We start from the raw sequence: 17,429 nt of genomic DNA, 5'->3' as shown, positions 1-17,429 counted from the left end.
TGGGTGTAATCTCACCACCTCAATCTAAATGGTTACTCAACCTCTATCCATCACTCATCCCTAAAACCAAACACTCAACTAGTTATCCCAACTATCTTTCATCCTTCAAATGAAACAAAATTTTGGCTCTTCTAACTCACCCAACCAAATAGAAAAAATGTTTATCCTTAGCCACACGGACGGAAACCCGCAACCACTCAAATCTATCCCTAGAAACAAACACACCCTTGATGAGCTCAAAACCTAAAATAGACTTCTTTTTTTCTGGATGGACCTAAACTTTACTTGATGTATTTGGAAGCCGACTACAGTTTGTGTTTTTGGCCAACCAACTTAATTCATGTTTGTATTGTATTCCATAAATTCTTTAATCAATACTATTATTTCAAAATCCAGGATTAGTTTCTCTCATATCATTTTTGTTGTCTATTTTTTTGTCAATGGGTTCTTTTCTTTATGCAATTTTTGCTTAATTTTGACCAGAATCTCTTAATTCTTAGTGGCCCGTCAACCCATTTATACAGAAACACTTGGTCTCTCGGGACCAGCACCATCCCTTTCCCACCTCATCCCAACAAATAAGAATAATAAATTTGAGTGAAACTTAACATAATTTTAGTAATATGTAGTACTAGAATTAGAGTGATTTTTCCAAAGTTTGTAAGCATGATTCATAACCAACACATAAAGGTCGCCCCAAAATACCGTCATTCTTTCCATAAATTTTTAAAAGAAGATCAAGATACTAGTGGAGTTTTGTAGTATGCAAACCAGGAAAATACTGATTCAGTTTGATTAAGATGGCTGGATCACCAAACTGCCAAAATGTTTCCAGTTTTGCTAAAGCACATCTAGATGTGCCATAAGTATTGCACATCTAAGTCCGAAGTCATTGATCTTACGCGGAGATTCGTGTGGATATTTTATTTTCCCTTTTCTTTTCCTTCTTATGCTTGATTGAGTGACTTAGATGCGCAATAATTAGGGCACATCTAGATGTGCCATAGACAAACCCAAATGTTTCTTATGAATCATGGTAGCCTTGGACAGATCTTCTATGACACTATGCCCCCTAGTTTTAAAGATCCCACATTTAATTAAGAGCATCTCCAACAGCCGCCCAACACGCCGTGCGCTAAAAACCACTTTCCTGCGCGCCCTTCGTCTAGTTTTGCGCGGCCGGCAGCGCTGGCTCCAACAGCCGTGCTAAAATGCAGCGCGCGCGCCGCTCCAGCAGCGCATAAAAATGCAGCGCGCGCGACTCGCCGGCGCATGCCATATGTTGCATTTTGGACACAAAATGGATTTCAAACATTCAAAATACAATGAACATGGCATATAAATTTCACACAAACAAGTTGATGAATAAAAGTTCATGCCCACAAGTTCATCCAACCAAGTTCAAAATGCAAACCAAGTTCACGACACAAACGAAAGACACATCAAGCCTCGTCCTCGTCTTCGGAAGACGATTCTTCCTCCTCCGAAGATGATTCTTCCTCCTCCTCATCATTGTCGCGCACCGCATCACGTCAAGCTCGGACGGTGTTGGCAAGATCTTCAACGGCATCTTCATGAGAAGGTGTGTGAGGCACACCGGAAGACATTCCGCCCATGGCGGCCGGAGGTGCACCCATGCCTCCCATGAGAGAAGAAAAACTCATGCCTCCCATGGCGGCCATGGCGCCGGGCGGTGCTCCAAAGCCACCCATGGCTCCCATGGTCTCCATGGTAGCTCCAAAGCCACCCATGGCACCTAAGACGCCCACGGTAGCTCCGAAGCCACCCATGGCGCCAAGTCCACCGCCACCCATTGCGCGAATCATAGCTCATTTTTGGATCAAGACTTCTTCACGGGCAAGATTGACATACTCCTTTTGTGCCTCACTGAGGATAGATGTGTCCAAGAAGAACAAGTGCTTCTCCCATTCCAACAATCTAGTTCGCTCCTCATTGCTCACCTTCCTCTCCTCCAAAGCCACCTTCCTCTCCTCGGCCGCCAACCTCCTCTCCTCGGCCGCGGCATCTTGGTTCCTAGCCATTTTTGTCACCTCGTTGGCTTCTTTTCTTGCCTTCACAATAGCTTTCATAGCATTTTTTAGCTCATCATCTCCTTTCCTCTTCTTCTTTTCTTTTGCGTCTTTCTTGCACCCATCCGGTCGTTTTGGCTTCGAGTATGAAACCGAGTTGGGTGTGGGGTTTCTCTTGCCGTCATCACTTGATGCATCATCCTCCTCCTCCTCATCATCATCCAACTCAATTGTTCGCTTGCGTTTGTTGCTCAAATCCAAATCATCCAAATCATCACGCTTCTTCCATTTCTCGTCATCCTTCAACACTTCATAGCAATGAGGCAAGGTAAATATCCTTCCTTTCTTGATCTTCCCCTTCTTGGTTCTCTTCTCCTCTCCTTTGAACAAGTTTTGTGCAATGTTGTACTACATGAAAACAAAGCAAGTTAGCACTTAAAACACCAACAACAAGTGTGATGAACATGGATGAAATACCACTTGCTCTATCGTCCTCAATGGTGCCACTTGGGTTCAACTTGTCAACCGCCTTTTGTGCGGCCGTCCACTTTTGACAATCCTTGTTGATTGTCGACCACCGGGACCGAAGTGATCGCTCGGAGTGGTCAATTCCACTCACGTTGCGAACATCAAAGTGTTCTTTCATCCGCCCCCAATAAGCATCTCTACTTTGATCACCTCCAATGGATGGTGTTGGAAATATGCCCTAGAGGCAATAATAAAGTGGTTATTATTATATTTCCTTGTTCATGATAATTGTCTATTGTTCATGCTATAATTGTGTTATCCGGAAATCGTAATACATGTGTGAATACATAGATCACAACATGTCCCTGGCGAGCCTCTAGTTGACTAGCTCGTTGATCAATAGATGGTTACGGTTTCCTGACCATGGATATTGGATGTCGTTGATAACGGGATCACATCATTAGGAGAATGATGTGATGGACAAGACCCAATCCTAAGCATAGCACAAGATCGTGTAGTTCGTCTGCTAAAGCTTTTCTAATGTCAAGTATTATTTCCTTAGACCATGAGATTGTGCAACTCCCGGATACCGTAGGAATGCTTTGGGTGTGCCAAACGTCACAATGTAACTGTGTGGCTATAAAGGTACACTACAGGTATCTCCGAAAGTGTCTGTTGGGTCGGCACGAATCGAGACTGGGATTTGTCACTCCATGTGACGGAGAGGTATCTCTGGGCCCACTCGGCAGGACATCATCACAATGAGCTCAATGTGACCAAGGAGTTGGTCACGGGATGATGTGTTACGAACGAGTAAAGAGACTTGCCGGTAACGAGATTGAACAAGGTATAGGGATACCGACGATTGAATCTCGGGCAAGTATCATACCGGTAGACAAAGGAAATTGTATACGGGATTGATTGAATCCCCGACATCGTGGTTCATCCGATGAGATCATCGTGGAACATGTGGGAGCCAACATGGGTATCCAGACCCCGCTGTTGGTTATTGGCCGGAGAGATGTCTCGGTCATGTCTGCATGGTTCCCGAACCCGTAGGGTCTACACACTTAAGGTTCGATGATGCTAGGGTTATAGGGAAAGTATGTACGTGGTTACGGAATGTTGTTCGGAGTCCCGGATGAGATCCCGGATGTCACGAGGAGTTCCGGAATGGTCCAGAGGTAAAGAATGATATATAGGACGTGAGGATTTGGACACCGGAAGTGTTCCGGGCATCACCGGTAATGTACCGGGACCACCGGAAGGGTTCCGGGTGTCCACCGGGAGGGGCCACCTGCCCCGGAGGCGTGCATGGGCCAAGAGTGGGAAGGGACCAGCCCCTGAGTGGGCTGGTGCGCCTCCCACCAAGGCCCAAGGCGCAGCAAAGGGGAGAGGGGGAAAACCCTAGGCATAGATGGGCCTAAGGCCCACCCTAGGGTGCGCCCCCCCTCTCTCTCCCCCTCTTGGCTGCCCCCTTCCATCCCATCTAGGGCTGCCGCCCCCCTTAGGGTGGGAACCCTAGAGGGGGCACACCCCCTCCCCTCCTCCTATATATAGTGGGGGTTTTGGGGCTGCCATACACGAAAGTCTCTCTCTCTCTCTCTCTCTCTCTCTCTCTCTCTCTCTCTCTCTCTCTCTCTCTCTCTCTCTCTCTCTCTCTCTCTCTCTCTCTCGGCGCAGCCCTACCTCTCCACCTCCTCGTCCTTCGTAGTGCTTGGCGAAGCCCTGCTGGAGAACCACACTGCTCCAACACCACCACACCGTCGTGCTGCTGCTGGAGTTGTCTTCCCCAACCTCTCCCTCCTCCTTGCTGGATCAAGGTGCGGGAGACATCACCGGGTTGCACGTGTGTTGAACGTGGAGGTGCCGTTGTTCGGCGCTTAGATCGAAATCGACCGCGATCTGAATCGCTGCGTGTACGACTCCACCAACCGCGTTCTTGTAATGCTTCCGCATCGCGATCTTCAAGGGTATGAAGATACACTCCCCTCTCTCTCGTTGCTAGTCTCTCCATAGATTGATCTTGGTGATGCGTAGAATTTTTTTACTTTCTGCAACGATCCCCAACAGTGGCATCATGAGCTAGGTCTATGCGTAGTTTCTATGCACGAGTAGAACACAAGTTGTTGTGGGCGTCGATTTTGTCAATTTACTTGCCTACTAGTCTTATCTTGATTCGGCGGCATCATGGGATGAAGCGGCCTGGACCGACCTTACACGTACGCTTACGTGAGACAGGTTCCACCGACTGACATGCACTAGTTGCATAAGGTGGCTAGCGGGTGTCTGTCTCTCCCACTTTAGTCAGATCAGATTCGATGAAAAGGGTCCTTATGAAGGGTAAATATAAATTGGCATATCACGTTGTGGTTTTGGCGTAGGTAAGAAACGTTCTTGCTAGAAACCTATAGCAGCCACGTAAAAACTTGCAACAACAATTAGAGGACGTCTAACTTGTTCTTGCAGCATGCCATGTGATGTGATATGGCCAAAAGGATGTGATGAATGATATATGTGATGTATGAGATTGATCATGTTCTTGTAATAGGAATCACGACTTGCATGTCGATGAGTATGACAACCGGCAGGAGCCATAGGAGTTGTCTTAATTTATTGTTTGACCTGCGTGTCAATGAAAACGCCATGTAATTACTTTACTTTATTGCTAACTGTTAGCCATAGTAGTAGAAGTAATAGTTGGCGAGACAACTTCATGAAGACACGATGATGGAGATCATGGTGTCATGCTAGTGAAGATGATGATCATGGCGCCCCGAAGATGGAGATCAAAAGGAGCAAAATGATATTGGCCATATCATGTCACTATTTGATTGCATGTGATGTTTATCATGTTTTTACATCTTATTTGCTTCGAACGACGGTAGCTTAAATAAGATGATCCCTCGCTAAAATTTCAAGAAAGTGTTCCCCCTAACTGTGTACCATTGCGAAGGTTCGTTGTTTCGAAGCACCATGTGATGATCGGGTGTGATAGATTCTAACGTTCGAATACAACGGGTGTAAACCAGATTTACACATGCAAAACACTTAGGTTGACTTGACGAGCCTAGCATGTATAGACATGGCCTCCGAACACGAGAGACCGAAAGGTCGAACATGAGTCGTATAGTAGATACGATCAACATGGAGATGTTCACCGTTGATGGCTAGTCCGTCTCACGTGATGATCGGACACGGCCTAGTCGATTCGGATCATGTATCACTTAGATGACTAGAGGGATGTCTATCTGAGTGGGAGTTCATTAAATAATTTGATTAGATGAACTTAATTATCATGAACTTAGTCTAAAAATCTTTACAATATGTCTTGTAGATCAAATGGCCCACGCTAATGTTGCCCTCAACTTCAATGCGTTCCTAGAGAAAATCAAGCTGAAAGACGATGGTAGCAACTATACAGACTGGGTCCGTAACTTGAGGATCATCCTCATAGCTGCCAAGAAGGCATATGTCCTTGAAGCACCGCTAGGTGAAGCACCCATTTTCCCAGCAACTCAAGATGTTATGAACGCCTGGCAGTTGCGTAGTGATGATTACTCCCTGGTTCAGTGCGGCATGCTTTACAGCTTAGAACCGGGGCTCCAAAAGCGTTTTGAGCAACACAGAGCATATGAGATGTTCCAAGAGCTGAAAATGGTTTTCCAAGCTCATGCCCGGGTCGAGAGATATGAAGTCTCCGACAGGTTCTACAGTTGTAAGATGGAGGAAAACAGTTCTGTCAGCGAGCATATACTCAAAATTTCTGGGTTGCACAACCGCTTGTCTCAGCTGGGAGTTAATCTCCTGGATGACTCGGTCATTGACAGGATCCTCCAGTCGCTTTCACCTAGCTACAAGAGCTTTGTGATGAACTACAATATGCAAGGGATGGAGAAGTCCATTCCTGAGTTATATTCAATGCTGAAATCAGCGGAGGTGGAAATAAAAAAGGAACATCAAGTGTTGATGGTGAATAAAACCACTAGTTTCAAGAAAGTCAAGGGTAAGAAGAACTTCAAGAAGGACAGCAAGGGAGTTGCCGCACCCGGTAAATCAGTTGCCGGGAAGAAGCCAAAGAATGGACCCAAGCCCGAGACTCAGTGCTTTTATTGCAAGGGAAATGGTCACTGGAAGTGGAACTACCCCAAGTACTTAGCGAATAAGAAGGCCGGCAACGCCAAAGGTATATGTGATATACATGTTATTGATGTGTACCTTACCAGCGCTCGTAGTAGCTCCTGGGTATTTGATACCGGTGCGGTTGCTCATATTTGTAACTCAAAACAGGAGCTGCGGAATAAGCGGAGACTGGCGAAGGACGAGGTGACGATGCGCGTCGGGAATGGTTCCAAGGTCGATGTGATCGCCGTCGGCACGCTACCTCTACATTTACCTACGGGATTAGTTTTAAACCTCAATAATTGTTATTTAGTTGTACCCGGTGTAATGATGCTACAGTAACCCCTGGGGTTAAGTTAATCTTTTTGCTAAACATGTGCCTGATCATTATTATCTCATGTTTCTTTCAACTTCCCCTTTGAATGCAAATTCAAATGCTAAGTGAAATTAAAAATTTCTCAAACATGAAAACAAAAATGTTCATCAGGTGCCAAATATTCCAAAACTAATATTGGTGGTGAACCAACATTTTTGCAAAGGGTTTAAGTGGCCTAAACTACTTAAAACAGTGACCTAAGCAATAAATTAAATGCCTTTTTAATTTATAAAATTGGCAAACTATTTCAAAAGTCTCACAATATTTTGGTGGCAGTGCACTTTAATTCTTGAAATTGTTTTGGCCAGTGGCATAATTTTGCAAGTCATTAGTGGCTAAAATTAAATGCAAAAGCTGCAAAAAAAGAAAAAGGGAACCCCCCTGCCCCTGGGCCTAAGGCCACAGAGACAGGCCCAGTTCCCCTCCCCGGTCGCTCTCCTTTCCCTTCTGTTCCCCCGGTGCGCGCCGCTACAGGGGCTCGTCGCCGCCCGACCACCTCGCCGTCCCCGCCGAACGGGATAAGGCCTCCACCGCCCCGACGCCTCGGCCACCTCGCCTCCCACGCGTCTGCCACCCCACTCACCTCGCCCCTCGCTCTCCAGATCCCCTTCTCTCTCTCCCTCTCCTTACTTTTGGAGAGGAGGCCGACGCGGTCGCCGCCGTGCCTCACCCGTCCTCGCGGCTACCGACCTCGCCGCGCCTCGCCAACCTGTCGGGGAGCTACGCCATCGTCCTCTCCATCGACCGGTGGCCTCAGCTGGAGTTGGGGAGCACCGAAGCGCCAGATCCCTTTTCGTCCATGTCTCTGGTCGTCGCCGCCCTTCTTCGGCTCCGGCGACGTCTCTGTAGCTCCTAAACCACCACGGGCCATCGTGTGAGGCACTCTGTTACACCCCAAAATTTTGACCTTGTTTTATTTTATTAAAATTTTGCCAGGAAATAAAACTTTTCCATTTGTCAAGATTTACCCTTTTGTTATTATGGATTTTTACATCAAGTGGAAAACTTTCAAGAGGTATTGTTGGACTTGAATACTCTCTATGATAAAACAATTCTTTATCAGTGGATTTAAATTGCAAGATTTGTTTTCTCAGAGCTTTATTCTTTTGAAATGATTTCTTTTGAATTTGGAGCCTGTTTTGCACTACAACCATTTGACAAATGCATTTAACATTTCCACCAAAATTTGGAGATGTCATGTGATGTTTCCACATCACTTTTATGCAAAAATACCTTTTGGCCATTGGAGATTTTGAGCTCTACACCAACTTTTCCAATCTGGTCCAGTAGGCACTTTTGCACTACAACCTATTTAAATATTTCTTTAAAAATTATTCCAAGTGTTTGGAGATGTCAGTAGATGCATACAATTCAACTTTATACCAAAACCCAGAGTTGTTCTTTGAAAAATTTGAGTAAAACAACCTCTTTTGCATTCTGGTCCAGTTTGGTGATTTGTACTGCAACCTTATTTTATTTTGCTCTAGTGACCCTGAGCTTTTTCCTACTTGTAGCCCTCCCTTCAAAACCCTTAAGTCCAGGGGAGTGGACTCATCGGAGGTTTTTAAGTGCATGCAATAAACCCTTTTTCTTTTTGTCCAAAACTGGAGTTTTGCAAAACTTGCACTAACAAGTTTCTGGTTTTGCCCATATGATCTTGCCTTCATCATCCACACCTAAAGAGACCCTGATCTGGAGATTTTGGCCACTCCAAGAGTTGCCTAAGTGCACTTGGCATTCTGTCGAGCACTTGGTGTGCACAGTCAGCTTTGGGCATGTTTCCTAGTTTGCACTGTGAACTTGCTCCAATGACCCAGCAACCTTGTCCACTGAACTCCTAGCTGTCTCTATCCTAGTCCTGTTAATTACCAGCCCCACCCTCGCGCTCTAGACCGCCCTGGCATTTCGTCGAGCAGGTTCCGTGCGTGCTCTGGGCGCGCCCAGAGCGCACGTTTTGCACGCGCGCGCACTGAGCTGCCACGCCGCACTGCCGCACTCGACGCGACCCATCCCTGGCCCCTGCTCCACCGCTGAACCGCGCACTAGCTCGCCCCCTCTCCACGCCATCTCTGGCGCCCTGCAGCGCCACTGGCAGAGCGTTTGGCGGCACGCCCGCGTCGGCAGCGAACCTCTGACATGGACGGCGCCGCCCAAGCCACCCCAGCGCGCCAGCTGCCCCCGTGAACAGCCCGGTCTTATCCCGAAGCTCGTCGGCACGCGCTCGTCACCACCACGTCGCCCTGCAGCTACAGCACGGCTGTCGCCGGTGATCTTATCCTCAGCCGCCGCGGTCCAACCTCGAGCGCATATTTAAAGGGTCCCCGAACTCGTTCAAGACCTCAGGCGACCTCAGACCCTCCCCGTAGAGCTTCCCTAGCAATGGACTGACTGGAGAAGACCGTCTTCACCAACTCCGGCCAGTTCGGCCGCCGCCGAACTCCGGTGCAATACGTCGCAGCCAGCCACTCTCCCGCCCAACCAGCGCCACCAGTAGCTTCCCCTTGTCCTTGCGGAGCTGCCCAGCAACCCAACCTCGATCGGAGACCACCGGAGCCCAAAAACCACTTCACCACCGTAGCCCCCTCCGCCGCGGAGCTCGCCGCCGGCGATTTCTTCCACCCCCGACGACCCAGCGACCACCAAGAGGACCGCCTCGGTCTGGCCGGTCCATCCCCGCCCTCAGATGCCCTCGAGGAGCCGCCGTTCGTTGTCGGCGATCGCCAGAGTCCCGCTCCCGTCGGGCAGAGAAGAGGAGGGAGAGGGAAGAATGGTCAAACCTGACCAGTGGGCCCTCTGGACCCACTGTCAGTGATCCGCGCGCCGTCTCCTCTGTTTAAGTGAAAGCGTATACCCTCGGAGTACGTCTCCCCTACCCCGAAAGCGTATTCCCCTCGAAACGTCTTCTTTTCTGGTTTTATTTAAAAACAGAGATTTGACCAAACTTTGACTGGCTATAACTTTTAAAATAAAACTCCAAATGAGTTGATTCCTTTTCCTACCTCTCTCAAATTTCATCTAGTTTATTTTAAGATTTATTTCAAAAATATTTGAGACAACCTTTTGTACTGTGTTTGAAATATGTGTTGTTTGGATTTTTTTCAAAATAGGATTTTGGAGAAAAGGGAAAGCTTCCAAAAAGTGCATCCCTTGCATACTCTTGAAGGCAAGCATTTCTGAACTCTGGCATAATATTTTGTTGTGGTGTTCTAATACGTTTACAACACCATTTGGCTCGGAGTATGCGTTATCTTTATGTAACGATAAAGTCTCGTACATGAGCGCTCTTTGGAGATATTTTGTGGTCAGCAATGGATACGCTAGTGTTTTGGATCATCCTCGTGAGCTCCTCATGCATACCGGAAGGAAGCCGGGAAAGTCGTGGTCTTGGGTAGACACGAGCTTGTCCCTAGTCCCTCGTCGAGACGAGTATGTCCGGTATGGCATGGTGAGGCTTGATGAGTGGTGATTTATTCCACTAATGGTAATATTGTTGGAGGACACTTGTACCACCTGAGTCGGTCGTAGATCGAGTCTTGATCAGTAACTTCCTTATTTGTTGGTACTACCACTTGTCCCTGTCGCAGACGGGGTATGGTTCAGTAAGTTGTCAACCCCTTACCAAAGCACACACCGTACAGAGAGGCCATAGTGGAAGATACCGGAGGCCTCCGGTAGGCATGCCACTTGGTCCGGGGGCATGGGTGTTTCCGGTTGGGACCGAGAGGGGGGGCACCCCTTAGAGCGAGCGAATATAAATTTGATCCCATGCTACGTCGAGGTTGTAGCCTCCCCACTTAGAGTTTTGCTTGGCAGGTGTCGTGGGTGATTCCAGACACCGGTGAGTTAAGCTGGTGTGTGCAGGTCAGGCGTGTTTTCAATTAAAAGGCCGTAGGCGGAATTAGTCCCGATGGACTAAATAAATCCGTTACTCGTGGGAAATCGTACTCCCTCTGCAGAGGATATATCCTGTTGGATAGCCATGTTCATAGTTAAGGACCACAGTCTGAGTGGAATCTAGTAACGGTATTCGGATGGAGAACGAATTAGCTAGAACTCAGTGACGGTTTTCGGATGGAGACACGGCTAACTGGATCATAGTAACGGTATTTGGATGGAGGACGATTTAGCTAGAACTCAGTGACGGTCTTCGGGTGGAGGAACGGCTAGACTAGATCTTTGTTTATGACCTGTGACATCTGAGGATCATGTTTTAATTTTGTTATTATTATGGACTAACCACTTACACTATGTATTTTATTGAGTATCCCTGGGATGGTTCTACCTCCTGGATATTCACTGTGATTATTCTTTTATAAGCCCTTTCTGTGGTGTCGCTCAGACGCCCGACTGCGGCATGCCTGTTGTTTATTTATCTTTTATAAGCCCTTTCTATGGTGTCGCTCAGACGCCCGACTGCGGCATGCTTGTTGTTTATTTATCCTTTATAAGCCGTTTATGTGGTGTCGCTCAGACGCCCGACTGTGGCATACTGGTTGTTTGTTTACCTTTCATAAGCTCTTTCTGTGGTGTCGCTCAGACGCCCGACTGCGGCATCGTTAATTTATTTGCAACCTTTCGGGGAGTCATTTTAGACACTCGCTCAGTACATTTCTTTTACTTCCGTATTGGACGTCCATATTTTCTCTGCACGCATGCATCACAGATTTTTGTTTACTTCATGGCAGACTTATCATCATGAATGTTTCGGAGCATGATTACCTCCTGATATATTATACCCGTGTTCTTAATGTTTGCGAGTACATTCAAACGTACTCACTGGCTTGTCCCTGGCTATTGTCTTGGCCAGATTTTCGCGCATGGAGATAAGCATCGCGGTGACAGCTTCGGAATCTACGTATTTGACGATAGCAGCCTCGCGAAGATAGGAGTTATCCTAGTCAGCTGTTCTTGTGGAAAATGGAGTCCCATAGACGCAGATGTACCTAACCGCTTCCGCCCTCAACCATTAGAAACCAAGTGTTGTACTCCTAGGCCACAATGGTCGTGTACTACACATTTTTGTACCTTGCTTGGAATTCTTGTATCAAGTTGGTGCCTCATCAGCTAACAGTAATCCTGGGGCTGGTGAGCGCAAAGGCCGTTTTTCTGGGAAATTATTACCCCAAAAATCCGGTCATGACAGACTTGGTATCAGAGCCAGGCTGACCATTGGCTAATCCTATCTTAGCCAGGTCAATAACCTAGGTTAACCAAACCACCAGACCTTAGCCTGACCCCGGTCAAGCTTCCCACGTAAGATAGCTCCACAGTGACCCGACGCCTTTCGGCGGACGGTGCCCAACCTATCAGCCTAGCCCGTCAATCACGCGCCAGTGACTGACGCCCAACCCGTCTCTATCGCAAGCGTGCGGAGGAAGACTCCGTCCCCTTTCCCTATAAAAAGGGCACGCTAGCCACAGCACAGCACAGCCTCTTTCCCCAAACCAAGCCACGATGCCTGGTCCCATTGTTCACAATGAGACCACCGCAACCAACCTTGGAGGTTTTGTGACCGTGCTCGCAAACCTCACCCGCCGTGCCTATGCATTAGAAGAGCCTCCTGAATATGTTGTGTACCAGGGACCCATGTACGGTGAGAGCCATCAGTACTGGGCCACTGTGCACATCTACGGTAGGGGTCTGTCGCCAGAACGCCCCTACAGGTTCACTGGAAGGACAACTTCCTTTGAGCCACAAGCCATCCAACTGGTAGCCCGAGAAGCTATAGTTCAACTCCGGCACTTGTCGCCCAGAGTTAACTGTCGCTCGTTCTACTACTACCCCAGTCGTGACGGGTATGGTAGGCCGCCCCAGGTTGCCAACGGAGATCACGAGACGGATCCGGCACTATTGCATCTGGTGCGCTATGTAAGCGCACTAGAGCAACTGTTCGATCAGGTCACCCTCGATCTGATCGCAGCTCGTGGAGAACTGGTTCGCCGAACCCCGGCGAGAAGAGACGCGGAGCCCGACACCGACAACCCAGTCGTGCTATTTGGACACCCGATCGATCCCTTGAGGTCCGCCCGAGCCATCAACCAGAGTACTTTGGTGTCGCCAGAAGCGCTTCGTCGCCTTTTGGGAACCCATTCCAACGGGGTTGTGGCCAACAACTCCCGCGATGGTCATCACCATTACCCCGACTCTGCAGCCCCTCAACCTCAGCCGGCAAATCCTGACGGAGAAACCCGTGGAGAAACCTCGGCATCCGCCAGGCCAGCCCACTTAGACATTAACGAAGTAGACTAAGTCGCTCGAGTTGTATCGAGCCTTAGTTTTCCTACGCCTTGTAATGGTGTGGTCTTGTATCGCTTTTATTACATGCTGTCTGCTTGAGCGCCCTTATTTTGGAGTAGTAGCTATGCATATGTACGTTAGCGTACAGTTACATTTTTTTTAAATTTCGGGCGCAGCTACCAAGACCAACCCCGACGGCACCCACAGTAATGTGTCACATTTATGTGATATGTATATCTGTGGCTTTGACCCAAGAACAGGATCGACAACCAGTTACCCTTCACCCCGGTGGATAACCCACCCCCGATACTATATAAAGGCCACTTCGTGACCTTGCCGAGTACCCCTCACCTTTGTGCGCCACACTCACAGCCATTCCTTTGCCATGCCGACCCCCAGTATTTATCTGAGAACCCCAGACGCAACCCCGGGTAGTTTTGTTAAATTATTGTGGGACTTTACCTGCAGTACCATGAGTGCCACCCGTCCACCCCAGTACGAGTTGCTCAAATCGAGGATCACCCCTTCCACCTCGAAATATTGGGCAGTGGTGCACATCCCTCCCGCATACCCAAACCAAGACCCTACGGAAGTCTCCTTCGTGGGGAAATCCATGCCGACTCCGCATATGGCCATAGAAGCTGCTGCATACGAGGCGCTCGTTCGTCTTCGATTCGCGGTACCCTATGCCAGCGAGCGAGGATACTATTATTTTCCGAGTCGTGCAGCACCCGGAGAAGTTGCATCTTTTCCCGGTGGACGAATTGAGAGAGATCCAGTACTGGCCAACCTTGCCCAGTACGTTATCGCTCAGGAACGTTTAACTCAGCGGGTAATGGGTTATCTCCAGAGCCTCGCTGATTTAAACCCTCGGATCGCTATTGCCAGACCGCTGAGACCTGACCAGGAGAGGCGCATTCATCGACTGGTCAACCCGCTTCCCCCGATAGAAGAGGAGTGTGCCCCAGTACCAGAGGCGTTTTCTCAGGACCCTGTCCTTTTGCCGTTTTACTTGTAAACGCCTCCGCTGTATTTATTATCCCAGTATTTTGTTTATGTGTTGTAGCGTGTTCGTGGTTCCCAAATTTTGTACGAGGGATCCGATTCTCTTTAGTTCCAGTTATGTGAGCAGTTTTACTGCTGTTAGTTTTGTTAAATTTTTTTCTCTCGCAACATGTCTTTGAGGAGATTTCTGTCCCCGAGTCACTGCGGCGTATACCTTTTTCACAACATAGATTTTTATTCGTGCAGCACCGTAACAGCGGACTCGCAGCGGCAACCACTCGACCTCGAGCACTATTACAAATCCTTGAGCACATTTTTACGCCTAACTGATCACACGCAAGGACACCACAGTCTCAGTGAGAGAGATTTGTGAGTGATCATTCAGGCACGAGTTGCCCCAGCACACCGACGGCAGTTAGCCCTCGAGGCCGCGCCTAATCCACGTGATCGCCGCCGCCGCGAAGAGCTAACACTCGAGCGGCAGCATCACGACGATCATCCAGGATCATCGCACACAGAAGCACGGAGAACCCTAGCAGCACCGCCAAACCTCCACACACCAGGACCACATACCAGTCCGGCATCGCCTCCGCCATTAGAGCCTCGTCTCGAGCTCCTGCTAACAGCAATGGAGGAGAAGGAAGGAGGAGTAGGAACGAGGCCAGATGTGAGGAAGAAGAGAGGAGCACCGCGATCATTTTATAGCTCGAGATCGGTGTACGGTGGGCGAGGTCCACCAGCGCCACTCGACGCTCAACCGCCGGTGTTCGGGGGCGAGTCCGCGAGCAGTGCCGACAGCGCACTAGCCCGCGAGGTGAGTGCACACTGCACCGGCAGCTAGCACGCCGCGCACTACCACGGTACGGCCTCGATGCCCTACGAGCTAGGCATCGCTGGTGGTGGGAGTGCGGGAGAGCACGCAAGAGAGAAGAGAGAGCCAGAGGTAGAAGAAGAGGCCGACAGTGGGCCCTGGGTCCACGTGTCTGCCAGAGAGAGCACTGTGCTCTCGGGTACGACCAGCGTATTTTAGTAATTTAGAATTTATTCTAAGTTACTGTATCCGCGTGGAAATATCTCGTTTTTCCCCAACCATAGATTTTTTTCCCACGCTACGCCAGTGTATTACCCTGTGGTTTTACACCACTTTTTGCCCTCTCACTATAGCCGCTTTGTTTTTGTGCAGTTGCATGATTTCTTTTGATAAAAACAGTTTTTGTTCAAAATAGCTTTTTGACAAATCTCGAGGACAAGATTTTTCTTAAGGGGGGTAGTGTTGTGACACCCCAAAATTTTGACCTTGTTTTATTTTATTAAAATTTTGCTAGGAAATAAAACTTTTCCATTTGTCAAGATTTACCCTTTTGTTATTATGGATTTTTACATCAAGTGGAAAACTTTCAAGAGGTATTGTTGGACTTGAATACTCTCTATGATAAAACAATTCTTTATCAGTGGATTTACCCTTTATAAGCCGTTTATGTGGTGTCGCTCAGACGCCCGACTGTGGCATACTGGTTGTTTGTTTACCTTTCATAAGCTCTTTCTGTGGTGTCGCTCAGACGCCCGACTGCGGCATCGTTAATTTATTTGCAACCTTTCAGGGAGTCATTTTAGACACTCGCTCAGTACATTTCTTTTACTTCCGTATTGGACGTCCATATTTTCTCTGCACGCATGCATCACAGATTTTTGTTTACTTCATGGCAGACTTATCATCATGAATGTTTCGGAGCATGATTACCTCCTGATATATTATACCCGTGTTCTTAATGTTTGCGAGTACATTCAAACGTACTCACTGGCTTGTCCCTGGCTATTGTCTTGGCCAGATTTTCGCGCATGGAGATAAGCATCGCGGTGACAGCTTCGGAATCTACGTATTTGACGATAGCAGCCTCGCGAAGATAGGAGTTATCCTAGTCAGCTGTTCTTGTGGAAAATGGAGTCCCATAGACGCAGATGTACCTAACCGCTTCTGCCCTCAACCATTAGAAACCAAGTGTTGTACTCCTAGGCCACAATGGTCGTGTACTACACATTTTTGTACCTTGCTTGGAATTCTTGTATCAAGTTGGTGCCTCATCAGCTAACAGTAATCCTGGGGCTGGTGAGTGCAAAGGCCGTTTTTCTGGGAAATTATTACCCCAAAAATCCGGTCGTGACACACTCGGTGAGCCTCTCTTCGTCCCTCATCTCTCTGGCCGTCCTCGCACGCGCGCTAGATACTTTCCCCACGCGCGCCCGAACGCAGCGCCGCGGAGCTCGTCGCCGGCGAGTCTCCGGTGACCAAATGGTCATGGGCGTATGCCCGTTAGCCTCACCGCGTCGCGCAGCACGCGCCTAGCCCTTTCGCCTGAGCTGTAGCGCGCCGTAGCTCCTTTTCTGCCGTCGACCGTAGCCGCTCCCCCGCGGACCTCGTCGCCGGCGACTTTTCCAGCCAGGTCCGGCGATGCCACCACCACCACTCGACGCGCGGTCGAGTGGCCGTTCGAACGCGCCTAGCCGCACCTCTTTCCGTGCCCCGTATGCGTTTTCCGTCCGTCTCCGGCGTTCGGCCGCCGCGGATGGCCTCACCGGCATTGCTCCGGCGCGGGCGCTGACCTGGCACCGGCAGGGCCCGCCTCTGGGTCGCTGCCTATGGGCCCCCTGGACCCATTTGACCACGTTGACCATGGTCAACTATGCTGACTGGGCACTCAGTGCCACTGACACACGGCCCCCCGCCTAATTAACCTAATTAAAACATTTTCCTAAATAAAAATAATTAGCTAAACTAATTAGTCACTGACATGTGGGGCCCAACTGCTAATCAACCCATGTTCAATTAAAATAACCCGCCGTTAGCCCTCTCTCTATGACATATGGGACCCACTAGTCAGTTTGACCAGTCAGCAGGTCTGTTGACCTGCTGATATCATGCTGACACTCTGCTCATGTCATAATTCCTTTTCTGTTATTTTAAATAATTTCATAATATGCTTTAATCTTTGAAAATACATAGAAAATAAACAGTACCTCGGATGAAAATGTTTTCTACATGAAAGTTGCTCAGAAAAATCCAACGAATCTGAATACGCGGTCCGTTCATCGGACACATGCCCCTAGCATGCTGAACATGGAACATTCCCCCTCCGGTCATCTGGTTGATACAGGTCCGGAACCGGGAATACATTCCCGGTTGAATTCCCCCT

This window comes from Triticum aestivum, chromosome 3D (genome assembly GCF_018294505.1).
Source record: "Triticum aestivum cultivar Chinese Spring chromosome 3D, IWGSC CS RefSeq v2.1, whole genome shotgun sequence".
Lineage (NCBI taxonomy): Eukaryota > Viridiplantae > Streptophyta > Magnoliopsida > Poales > Poaceae > Triticum > Triticum aestivum.
This window is presented reverse-complemented; position numbering follows the sequence as displayed.